Source organism: Epinephelus lanceolatus, chromosome 22 (assembly GCF_041903045.1).
Source record: "Epinephelus lanceolatus isolate andai-2023 chromosome 22, ASM4190304v1, whole genome shotgun sequence".
Lineage (NCBI taxonomy): Eukaryota > Metazoa > Chordata > Actinopteri > Perciformes > Serranidae > Epinephelus > Epinephelus lanceolatus.
In genome coordinates, this window is record NC_135755.1 from 27,300,290 (window position 1) to 27,312,633 (window position 12,344).

At 41.1% G+C, this 12,344-nt stretch overlaps 1 protein-coding gene and 3 non-coding genes across 4 annotated transcripts in view; 3 read left to right on the forward strand and 1 right to left on the reverse strand.

Moving 5' to 3' along the window:
• The window catches only part of m1ap (meiosis 1 associated protein), a 40,321-nt gene that overhangs the window by 17,816 nt on the left and 10,161 nt on the right, over window positions 1–12,344 (reverse strand). The gene's annotated exons all lie outside the window — the stretch shown is intronic.
• trnaa-cgc (transfer RNA alanine (anticodon CGC)) lies at window positions 4,474–4,545 on the forward strand. Its single transcript has one exon. It is a non-coding gene; the product is annotated as a tRNA-Ala (tRNA).
• trnaa-cgc (transfer RNA alanine (anticodon CGC)) lies at window positions 5,803–5,874 on the forward strand. Its single transcript has one exon. It is a non-coding gene; the product is annotated as a tRNA-Ala (tRNA).
• On the forward strand, window positions 10,267–10,338 carry trnaa-cgc (transfer RNA alanine (anticodon CGC)). Its single transcript has one exon. It is a non-coding gene; the product is annotated as a tRNA-Ala (tRNA).

A 12,344-nucleotide genomic window follows, 5' to 3' on the forward strand; every position in this document is an offset into this window, starting at 1 on the left:
TGCTATTGGCTTCATGTCCAAATAATCTGTGCAATGTGCTTCCTGCCTGTGTGAACATTTTGCAGTAGCTGTAGTTGGGCGTGTGCACATATGTCAGCAGGTCTGGGGAGGGGTTTCCTGCCGAGCACCTCTGTGCACTCTTACTCACCACACACTAAACTGAACTAGCTGACTGTGATGGAAAAGTTAACTGAATGAAAGAGACAGAGAGACAGAGACTGAGAGGGAGAGAGCGACCTCAGGTTGAATCATTGCAGGTGTGTGGTTGTAATCGCTGCTGAGAAGGAAAAAATCTGGTGGAAAGTTTTTTTTTCACTCAGAACCAATTACACAAAAATGTAGAAATGGTGTTTATTAACATCCCACGAGTTGAGTTTATATGGGAGTGTGCTGCACAAGATTGATGGACTTAGCACGTCACAAATACCATCAATAATATCCTCTAGTTACTCCCGAGGTAACATACTTTACAACCTAACTAGCTCTGGAGGATATCACTTGATTTGTCCATGCGGGAGTGTTGAAGCCTCATATCATCTTCAGATAAAAGTTTGCTTACATGTTTTGCATGGGAGGAGGATTTTGGATCAGGAAGTAGTCTTCTAATAGCCCCTATGAAAACTGCAGTAATTACAGCAAGTACAACCTGTTGCATTGTTAATATGGGCACCTGACTATCATTAAGATAGACTTAAAAATGTGATCATACCTTTAAATGAATAGTTCAACATTTTGGGAAATTTACTTCTCTTTCTGTCAGTTAAAGTTAAGTGTACAGCCAACAGCTCAGTCTACAGGAGTTTTGGGCTATTTCTATTCCTGTTTCACTGTCCCAGAGAAGAAATCTGGTCTGGCACCTTGGTTGGTACAGATGTTCGGCCCAGATTATCTGGTAATGTGAGAGGTTTATAGATCAAGTCTTAAATCTTCTGCATTGCTCATAGGCTTATCAGGGCCACCCCGATAATGTCAAACATGCTTATATGTAGGATTTTAAATCTGGATGATTACGTCAGTATGGAGCAGCTGACGATGTTGCCAAGCAACTGTAAACATTCTATCCATTGAGGCTAACATTAGCTAGCATACTATTGTTGACATATTAAAAGAGGCAGTTAAAATCTCACCTCCAGTTCTCACTGAAGATTAGGCAACCCTTGTTGACTGTGTCTCCCCAACAATGATTTTCTCATCCGGACTTGTTTAGCCTACTGTTTTTGTTTTTATCACTGCAGAGCATTTATTAACATTACAGCAAGAAGTCACACCATGTCAGTTTCAGTTTTGTTCACATCTGCTTCCCTATGAGATCATGTGAGGTGGAGCATACATGCTCCCTCTGCCACAATAATCTTAATAATAGCCTTTAATGTGTGATGCACCATTAATTTCAAATCTTGTAGCGTGTGCATGTTTGAGATTAGAGAGAGACAAGCATCTGTGATGTTTCTCCTTATGTGCGTGATGCAACCTGGTTTCAGAATCTGTTAGGATTTTATTAAAACTCCTGTAGTCTGAGCCCGGCTTTGGCCTAGTTTAGCATCAAGACTGAAAACCAGGAAACAGTTAGCCTGGCTTTGTCTGAAGGTGGAAAAATCTTGCTACCAACACATCTAAAGCTCACTAACTAACATGCTATATCCTGTTTGTTTAATACACACAAAAATTAAAGTGTAGAAACAATTTTACCAATTTACGGGGGGTTGTGTGCTGGACTATTTCCAAACATTTTCATTGAATATTTTCCTTGCTAGCAAAAAAAGTGGACAAGTTAAAGTAAAATGTATCACTATTAATCATTTATCAAGGCTGAGTCTCAGGTCAGGTTGCAAGGACACTGTCCTTCACTGTCCTTCAGATGACCACAGTCACTAAACCACAGTTGCAAGCATTCCCTCTGCCAAAGCATCCTTGACAAAGTTCCAGGATTGCTGCTCTGTAGGTCTTGACTCCCTGTGGAGTGACGGGAAACTGAGAAGAGAAGTTGCCTCTGAGGTCGATGAAGTTTCACATTATCATTGTAATGTAATACAAGAAATAAGGCTCGTCCTGAGCCCCCGGGATGAAGACTTGTCTTACCCTTTTATAAATCTTGGCTGTGGGCCAGTGGATTATAATCCTCCTCTCAGGGGACACAAATTTTCAGAGTCATTATTCTTGCGACTCAAAATGGATTTGTGGGATGTATGCTGATCTGAGTGCAACTGTGTGGGGTGTGGAAATGGCTTAAGTGTTCCACAGGAGGAAAATAAGGAGAAGGAAAACACTTCGAAACAAAAAGCGCATTGCGTATTCAAAGTGGCAGTCACAAAGATAAAGACACACAGTTCTGCAGGCAGTGTAACAGTTAATATGATTACACAATATAGAACACCCACAATCTTGGCAACGTGCACAAATTCATTTGAATTGATCTGATATTGAGTGTATAGACTGAAAACAGGCTCCTTTGTGCTCCTTTTTACACAACTTTTAATCATAAAATTAATTTCATAAGTTAAGTGAATGTTCTTCTTCTAAAAAAAAAAAAAAACACAAGTCGTTTAGGCAGAGGAGTACAATAAATCTAGGTTAATACATCATAAATCTACTGGTATTACAGGAGAGATAAAGTGAGAACAAGATAAAAGCAGAGAGGAAATGGGATACTACACAGAAAGTCTGCAAAGTATGAGGGAGTAGAGAAAGTTGGAGACAAAAACATAGCAGAGAATTTCTTTTCCTTTTCTGCTCCTGAAAAGATACATAGGAAAAGAAGAAAAGGGAGGCGGAGGAGGAGAAAGTAATTAAGTAGCTGGAGAGAGAAAAGAAGGAAAGAGGAAAAAGCCCTCTCATCTCTCTGTTACGCTTTGATGGAGCACGGCAGATCCTGTGGTGCAGAGAATGATTCAAAGAAAAGTGAAAATTATATGGGAAAATTACACTGGTGAGGACCACACACACACATACACACACACACACACACACACACACACGGAGTGAAGGAAAGGTGCAAAGAGAGACACTCAGGAGTCACTCATTTACAGACATATTACATTACATGTACTCAAGCACACAATCAGTCAAACATACCGACACATGCATGCTCAATTACATAAACACACATGCTCTCTCTCTTACACTCACTCCCTCCATTCTTTCAGTCTGAGCCACAACAACTGTCATCTGTCCCTCGTAAAAGCTACTTATCTATCATGCGAACTGGACAGACAGACAGGAGAAGAAAAGACAAATCTGGAGGGGGAAACACAGAGCTGGTGCTGTGGGCAGTTTGAGAGGAGAGAGAGAGAAAGAGAAGAAAAGGAAGAGAGAGAGAGATTGCAAGGAGAGGGAGAGGATTAGGGGAGATATAATGGGCTATAATCCTTTTCTATTGAGAGACGGATCCAAGAATCGCTGATGGGGTGTCACTTTGAAAGAGCTATTTGTCCAAGATATGAGTCTGCTTTTAGACTGCTTCTACCTTGAGCTTGAATGTCTCTGGCAAAACACAAAATCGCACTCAAGATTAGCTCCTTTTTCACAGTGATGTAGCTTTATGAACAGTTATTTAATTTTAAATATAATTTCAAACACATACACATACATATTCTTATTTGTGCTTTTAAATATGGATTTACAGTCATTCTGAAACAACTGTAATATCCTCTAATTTATTTTCCTCATAATCAGTCGCCCTCCCACACTATAGATGTAAAACTGTGAAAATACTGCAGCAGCTTCTCTAGGTGAAACATTCCTACACGTGTGATTCTGTCAAACTGTAATAATTAGGACTGCTCTGGTAATTGTATTAAAATCACAACATTCACTTGCATTGCAGACAACACCAATGTAGCATTTCCATTTTCATGACCTCTCCACAAATATGAGCAAATCCTATTTGAATCATGAATAAGAATTGTTTATTCATTTCAACGCAACTTATTATTTGATTTGCATTTTGTTCAAAATCCTGTAGTCTCAACAAGACCACTGGCAATGACAGCTTTTTGATTTAGCAGTAGCTTTAGAACGGAAACTCTACCCCTCCATTTTACAATTTGTGTACAATACTGTAAAAATGAAGAATGGTAGTAATGACGAAAGTGATATAATGTGTCACAAGTAAATAGATCCAATAATGCTAGGAGGATAGTTGACCCGTACATGAGAGGGTTTAAATTGTTTTAGTTCTACGTTTTATTTTAACAATTAGACATTATGGCTATAATATCAAACTTTTTTAGGAGAATAAATTGACTGTAGTCGGATGACTTGCATGGGCACAGTCACTTAATTCAAACATATGCTCATTAATTTTACATTTTGAAGTCCTGGTAACTTTTAAAAAACTGAGCAACAGTCAGGAACTGCACATAAATAGTACTAATGGGTTGCTTTAAAAAAGTTTTAAAAATTACCAGGCTTGTTGTGAATGAGGTCCCAGTGCTTTTTTTTTTACATAGTGAGGTGTACATAGCGGTGCTGTATGGGGATGTAGCTCAGTGGTAGAGCACATGCTTCGCATGTATGAGGTCCTGGGATCAATCCCCAGCATCTCCAACTTTACTTACAATGCCAACCTTCTATAGCATTTGTGCCTGAGGAAAATAATAATTTGCTTTAAAGATGCACAATAAGTTTGGTTTGGTATACTCCCATGTTGATTTCAGCAATGCTGTGAACCTCCTGGAGGAGCACACTGTCTGAGGAGCCAAGCTGTGCTGATGTTGACGTGTGTATGAGGAAATAATATTTACCTCAGAGCTCAGAGCCAAAGTAGAGAAGCAATAAAGGAGGTTATTGATGTGAGACAGACAGGTGGATTGATGGAGGACAGATCAATGACGGGATAATACACAGCCTCCACAGGCAATCTCAAAAAAACCTTGTGTGGTGTTTGAATAGAATAACGGCTGTCACTTGAAACCTGGATTTGGGGATTAAATTTACGTGGATGGAATGACTGTGTTGTCACTTTAAGAAGCATTTGCAAACTCGGTATTTGTGTGAAATAAAAGCTCTGACAAAGCTGAGAGGTGATACGAAACAGACTAAAACTGTCTGAATGAATATTTGTCAAAATATGATGATGAGGAAACAGATTTAGGTAGCTGTTTGAAGGGGATTTAGAGGGAGTTTTTAGAGGCATGCGTCACATGGATTTTCATAATACTGCACCTTAATATAAGGTGAGAGACAAAAGGGTTAAAAATACGCAAATACACAAGCACGCTGATTTGCATACAGACTTAAATATTATGTAGTAAAGCAAATATAGACAGTGGCACACAAAATGTGTGCACAGTCACATATAATCAACACGTTTTTTTTTTTTAACACCAAGTTAACATGCTTGTAAACAGCGTGAGGACGGTAACAAAGGCAGAAGGTGGCTGAGCAGTGAATGCAGGCAGGTGTCCAAAAAAAGGCACATCTGGCCCAACGCTGCAGAAGTGTGGGTGGCTGTCAGATTAACTGTTTTGAGAAAATGAAGAATACATAACCAGCTTAGATAGCCCTGCTATTTGTGTAGCTGTCTTTCCTGCAGAATTTTTGCAGAGTTAAATTATGCAGAGTCAGGATGCACAAAGCCTACATAATAACAATAGGATGCTGGCATAAAAAAAATAGCACATATGCTTTATGTTCTTCTGAAAAATGTATTGTCAAATGTCCATGTCCTCAGCTGACCCTCAATGAGGTATTCACCCCCAATTATTAGAGACCAGGATGAATTTTTAGAAGTTTTGTCAATGTTTTCTCACACTAACAGCAAGCTGCCAATTTAAAGTTGTAACATGTTAAGGGCAGTATGAAGGGGATGTAGCTCAGTGGGAGAGCGCATGCTTCGCATGTATGAGGTCCTGGGATCAATCCCCAGCATCTCCAACTCTTGTCATCATGGTTACAAAACACCTGTGACCTATACTCACAGGATTCAAGATCTGTGATGAGGGCTGAACCTTGACATAACCATGGCTTCTTAATAGCAAACTCTCTTGCACTGATGATATAGGGGCATAGGGTCCCCAAAAGAGCATTTTTTTGCAGACAGCTGTAATACAGGCGATCTTGGTACAACTCCATCATTTGTGAACTTACTGTCTCATTTGCGACCGAGCTAGGCTAAAGTGCGGACCATGAGCCTGCTCATTAGTTCTGAAGGCTCTCAGTCTGACTATTTCTGTCTGCTGCAGAGCAGAGATGAGCTAGCACCACTGCCAGCAAACAGCACCAGCAGGGTACTGTGATTTGTTTGTACTTTTGTTGAAAACAGACCCTTCCCTTTATCAGCCCCTGCCACAATGAGCCGATTTGGAGTTTTAAAAGCTAGCAGCCTGTCTGCTGTGACCAGTGTCTATCTCTCTCTCTACATGTGTGTATGTGCATCATTTGATGGATTGGGACCTCTGACTTTGCAGTGCAGGTGGATGCGTGTTGTCTCTCTGACTTGTTAGCATGTAAGCTAGCTAACCATATTCTGTCTGTTGGCTAAAATGAGGAAAAAGTACAAGTCGGGCAATTACAAGTACAATGCCAGACTCTGTACTCATTTACCTACTATCTTTAGTTCCCCATCAATCTGTCTTGCATCTCCATATGGTCTACAGGCTGTATGAGGACCCACTACAGGTCCTTGCCCCCTGTGCAATGAGCTATTGGCTCTGTGCTCTTATCTATCAACTGCCATACACATACACACACACACACACACACACACTTTTTAATCATCCCAGCTCACCAGCTGCAGCAGTTCACCACTAGCCCCCCCTCCGAGTAGCCACTGTCACCAAGCTTATGGCCCACACCTATTTCGTCTAGCTGAGCAAATGTCACTTTGGGTGTGATCGCTGCATTGGAGATGCAATGTGCTTGAAATTCACATACAAAATGAACCTCAAGCAAATGCCTGAAAGAGGTGAGATAGCCCCCTAACATTTACAGGGAGCTTGAGGTCAAAGGGGATGTAGCTCAGTAGAAAAGCACATGTTCTTGAGTTCAATCCCCAGCATCTCCATTTGGAATTATTTGGTTAAAAACATGCTACATTCACACAGGGGCTTATGACCTGCTGTGAACACACTGAATAGAGGACAACAGTTACAGGTAACCCTGTGGAGCTTTTGACCTCTAGTAGCCCTATAGAGCCGTTTATTCATGAAGGGGTTCCTGTTGTCTTTGTGTCCTGCATGTGCATGTGTGTGCATGTGGGTGACGCGAAACACAGTAATGCCAATGGGTTCACACTATTCCACTGATCAGTGGGTGGTGGTAATGCACCAAAAACCAAAGGAATGCACCAACAAAGGTCATGAAGAAGTAGACCCCAAGATAGAAAACATGGATGTCAACAATACAGGACTGCAGAAAAACTGCAGAAAAATGCAATGCAATGATGCTGTTTTAATTTAACTCCATGATCTACACACACGGTATCAGGAAAAAAAAAGATACTTTGAGGAACATCAGCTAAACTTTTCTGAATTATTGCCTGAGACAGCTACCACTATCATTAACAAAATACCAAATGATGACATTTTCTGTGGAGGAATGGTGTCACATTCCATTACAAGAGTTCAAAAGCAATGTGACGTGAAGGCGTTGGTGGTTTTTCAAGCCTACGGCAGCCCAGTTTCATATCAAGATACTTCAGATATGGAAAAATGCACTCGATAACGAAACTGCACTATGATTTGTCAGGTATGGAGATTTTTTCTGAGGAGTGTCTCAGTGGAAATGTCTATTTCTGATGGTGGAACAACTTCCTAGGAGTGACATCATTCATATGCAAACTCCTACTGTGATTCACTGATATTCACACCATTTATAGACTCAGAGATCTGCTGTTTTCAACAAGGCTGCATTGATTCAAATCAGCCCGTTTCTGCTTCACAGCTGATTCAGTGCAGTTCTGAGATACTGTAAAGAAGTCATTGTCTGACTTTATGATTGTGTTAACTGTACATGCAGACACCATAGAAGATTTTCTTATATGCATTCTACACCACTGGGACCCTACATACATGGTTGCCAAGTACATATAGTAAGGAATTTTACATATAAAACCAGGCTGACAGTGGATTAATCCACTATCTGTACACTACTAGTAAGGACACAGGAATGCCACTCACAGCCGGGAAAACTAAACTAACCACACATGGCTAATACAAACAAACCTATATAATTATTTTACATAGTGTACAGTACAGGCCAAAAGTTTGGACACACCTTCTCATTCAATGCGTTTTCTTTATTTTCATGACTATTTACATTGTAGATTCTCACTGAAGGCATCAAAACTATGAATGAACACATGTGGAGTTATGTACTTAACAAAAAAAGGTGAAATAACTGAAAACATGTTTTATATTCTAGTTTCTTCAAAATAGCCACCCTTTGCTCTGATTACTGCTTTGCACACTCTTGGCATTCTCTCCATGAGCTTCAAGAGGTAGTCACCTGAAATGGTTTCCACTTCACAGGTGTGCCTTATCAGGGTTAATTAGTGGAATTTCTTGCTTTATCAATGGGGTTGGGACCATCAGTTGTGTTGTGCAGAAGTCAGGTTAATACACAGCCGACAGCCCTATTGGACAACTGTTAAAATTCATATTATGGCAAGAACCAATCAGCTAACTAAAGAAAAATGAGTGGCCATCATTACTTTAAGAAATGAAGGTCAGTCAGTCCGGAAAATTGCAAAAACTTTAAATGTGTCCCCAAGTGGAGTCGCAAAAACCATCAAGCGCTACAACGAAACTGGCACACATGAGGACCGACCCAGGAAAGGAAGACCAAGAGTCACCTCTGCTTCTGAGGATAAGTTCATCCGAGTCACCAGCCTCAGAAATGGCAAGTTAACAGCAGCTCAGATCAGAGACCAGATGAATGCCACACAGAGTTCTAGCAGCAGACCCATCTCTAGAACAACTGTTAAGAGGAGACTGCGCCAATCAGGCCTTCATGGTCAAATAGCTGCTAGGAAACCACTGCTAAGGAGAGGCAACAAACAGAAGAGATTTGTTTGGGCCAAGAAACACAAGGAATGGACATTAGACCAGTGGAAATCTGTGCTTTGGTCTGATGAGTCCAAATTTGAGATCTTTGGTTCCAACCGCCGTGTCTTTGTGAGACGCAGAAAAGGTGAACGGATGGATTCCACATGCCTGGTTCCCACTGTGAAGCATGGAGGAGGAGGTGTGATGGTGTGGGGGTGTTTTGCTGGTGACACTGTTGGGGATTTATTCAAAATTGAAGGCACACTGAACCAGCATGGCTACCACAGCATCCTGCAGTGACATGCCATCCCATCCGGTTTGCGTTTAGTTGGACGATCATTTATTTTTCAACAGGACAATGACCCCAAACACACCTCCAGGCTGTGTAAGGGCTATTTGACCAAGAAGGAGAGTGATGGAGTGCTGCGGCAGATGACCTGGCCTCCACAGTCACCGGACCTGAACCCAATCGAGATGGTTTGGGGTGAGCTGGACCGCAGAGTGAAGGCAAAGGGGCCAACAAGTGCTAAACACCTCTGGGAACTCCTTCAAGACTGTTGGAAAACCATTTCAGGTGACTACCTCTTGAAGCTCATCGAGAGAATGCCAAGAGTGTGCAAAGCAGTAATCAGAGCAAAGGGTGGCTATTTTGAAGAAACTAGAATATAAAACATGTTTTCAGTTATTTCACCTTTTTTTGTTAAGTACATAACTCCACGTGTTCATTCATAGTTTTGATGCCTTCAGTGAGAATCGACAATGTAAATAGTCATGAAAATAAAGAAAACGCATTGAATGAGAAGGTGTGTCCAAACTTTTGGCCTGTACTGTATATCCCTACTGGGGATACAAGCCTGGGAAGATACAACCACACAGAAACAGAGACATGTCCTTCCTTCTTACACTGCAGCTTATCTCAAATGGATTTGTTATCTTTTCATAGGGAAAATAATGATTTATGGACCAGTGATAACAGCCACTCCATAAGTCAAATGGATAAGGATTTCAGTTTTTAAAGATAATACAAATGGTTATGTGTCTCTGCAAATAAATCCATCTGAAATGACACAGCTATGTACATTCAGTGCATCCTGTTGTATTTAGCTGGCTCACTAAATGCTGCCCCTGTCTTGTCTGCCATTCTGCTTTTCTCACCTTCAAATGTGATGGTTTGCAAAGATGCACCTTTTCGAGGGCACTGCAGTGAGATTTCTCCCACCTTGCTATTACCTTTTATGTAAAGCATAATTAAGAAACAATGACATTTACTTCGTTTTGCATAGGGGATGTAGCTCAGTGGTAGAGCGCATGCTTCGCACGTATGAGGTCCTGGGTTCAATCCCCAGCATCTCCATTTAGGGAAAAGCACCGTAAGATCAGCACAAGAGGCTTTGACCAAGCTGAAGGATGCAACACATTCAAAACTGACTGTGCACTGTTGGATATGACAGCGCAGACAAATGCAAGAATAATCACTGTAACTTTGCATGATGATACTCCGGACCTAAAGACTAAACAACCACTGGCAACTAACACCTGTTTCTCCTCTAAAAGCTTTCTAATCTGAATATCGTATTATTGGAGCAAATCTATGAATTGAATGGTTGCCAGATATTGAAAGCAGGCGAACAAAATTTTGCATCCAAAAAATAAACCCAAAATAAAAAGGGTGAGGTGGAGGCAAGTGGATTGGTGATATAAGACTTTGGGGAATCTCTCAAACTCTGAATTTTATCCAGCTTACTCTCTATCTCGTCTCTTGTTGTTTGGGTTTAAGTAGGCTCTGAGAGATAGAGAGAGAAAGAGAGAGGGATGCAGCCCAGGGAAAAAGGCCCAGGTGTTCATGGGAGACAGTCAGACAGTAATAATCTATCACTGTAGCTGCTCCAGACGCTGTTTGCGTGCATGCATGTGTCTATGTATGTGCATGGCTGTCTGCCACAGTGGGTGTCCCCTAGTGCTGACGATGACTTTGCAGAAAATGACAGGTCTTACTCCCAAATCACATGCTTCCTTATTTTTTTTAGACCTCACGATTCTGTTTTGAGGGTAAATATAAGCTTTGTGTGGTTTATGTTTGCGTGAAAGTGTCTGTATGGTGTGCTTGTGTGATGCTAAATCGAGACCGATGTCTGGAGGCTGCATTGCAATGCAATGCATGTTTATAGAATGACACCAAGCAGGAACTTCCTTTGGCGTGCAGAATAAATTATCATGAGGCAGCTCTCAGGTTAATCTCTGATTGTCACTGTGAACACACACTCCTGTCTGCGGTGTAGCTCTACACACTTCATTGATGAACCACGTAATAATATGTAATAATTACCAAATAAAAGTTACAGTGTCACCTCTACCCCTGTATCTTTTTGGCCACTTTGGAACTTTTCAGATTTGACCGCTTAAGAAGTTGTTAAGGTGGTAACTTCCTGGAAGTTTGGGGACGGCAGAGATGGGGAAATATTTCACTGACTGTTAAGAATGCAAAAATGCAGTCTCACAACTAAAAAGATGGATTAATGCCAGCACTACAGTCAGCCTTTACTGAATTTGCCCCTGTCCTCTTGGCCTCAATTAGGCAATGGGTCAGATGTCATCTGCCCACCCACTGACACTCTTATCAACACCTGTCTGTCACTAGCCCGGCCTAATCTTATTTTCTACTGTCTGATTCTCTCTTTATTTTTCTATTCCACCTTTAATCAGCATTTCTTTGTGTTTCTGTCTGTATCTTTCTTGCTCTCCCTCTACTCAAACCCAATGCTTTTCTCTGTTAAAAGACAGGCATTATTCCCTCCATCACCCTCTCTTCTCTGCCTCTCCTCCTTCACTTCTACTTCTGTCTATTGAGTTCTGAACAATTCTACAAAGTGACGGCTGTAAAGCCAACAGCTGTGAAGTGTCTACATTTAATTAATTGCATCAACGAAAGATGCTGAGGGGTCAACAGACACTAAACACAGTGTGCCAGCACTGAAAAATAAGTTACGCCCCCTCTGGGACAATGAATAACAACCTTGTTTTGACCGATCATCCTTGCATCCCCTTCTGGCCAGTCAGAGTTGTTTTTTATTCATTTTTTAATAATGATTCATTGGGGGCTTTTTTGCCTTCATTAGAGAGGACAGTTAGACAGACATGAAATGAGAGAGAGAGAGACAGGGGACAGCATGCTGCAAAGAGCCACAAGTTGGACTCAAACAACAGCCACTACTAAGGACTTGGACTACATAGGGCTCACGCTCTACAAGGTGAGCTTCCTGCATCCCCGCCAGCATTACATTTAAAATTCAAGATCTCCTCTACTTTTTCCCAAACTCTGACCCCAATTTCATCACGAGGAATAGTAAAAGAAATATTCTT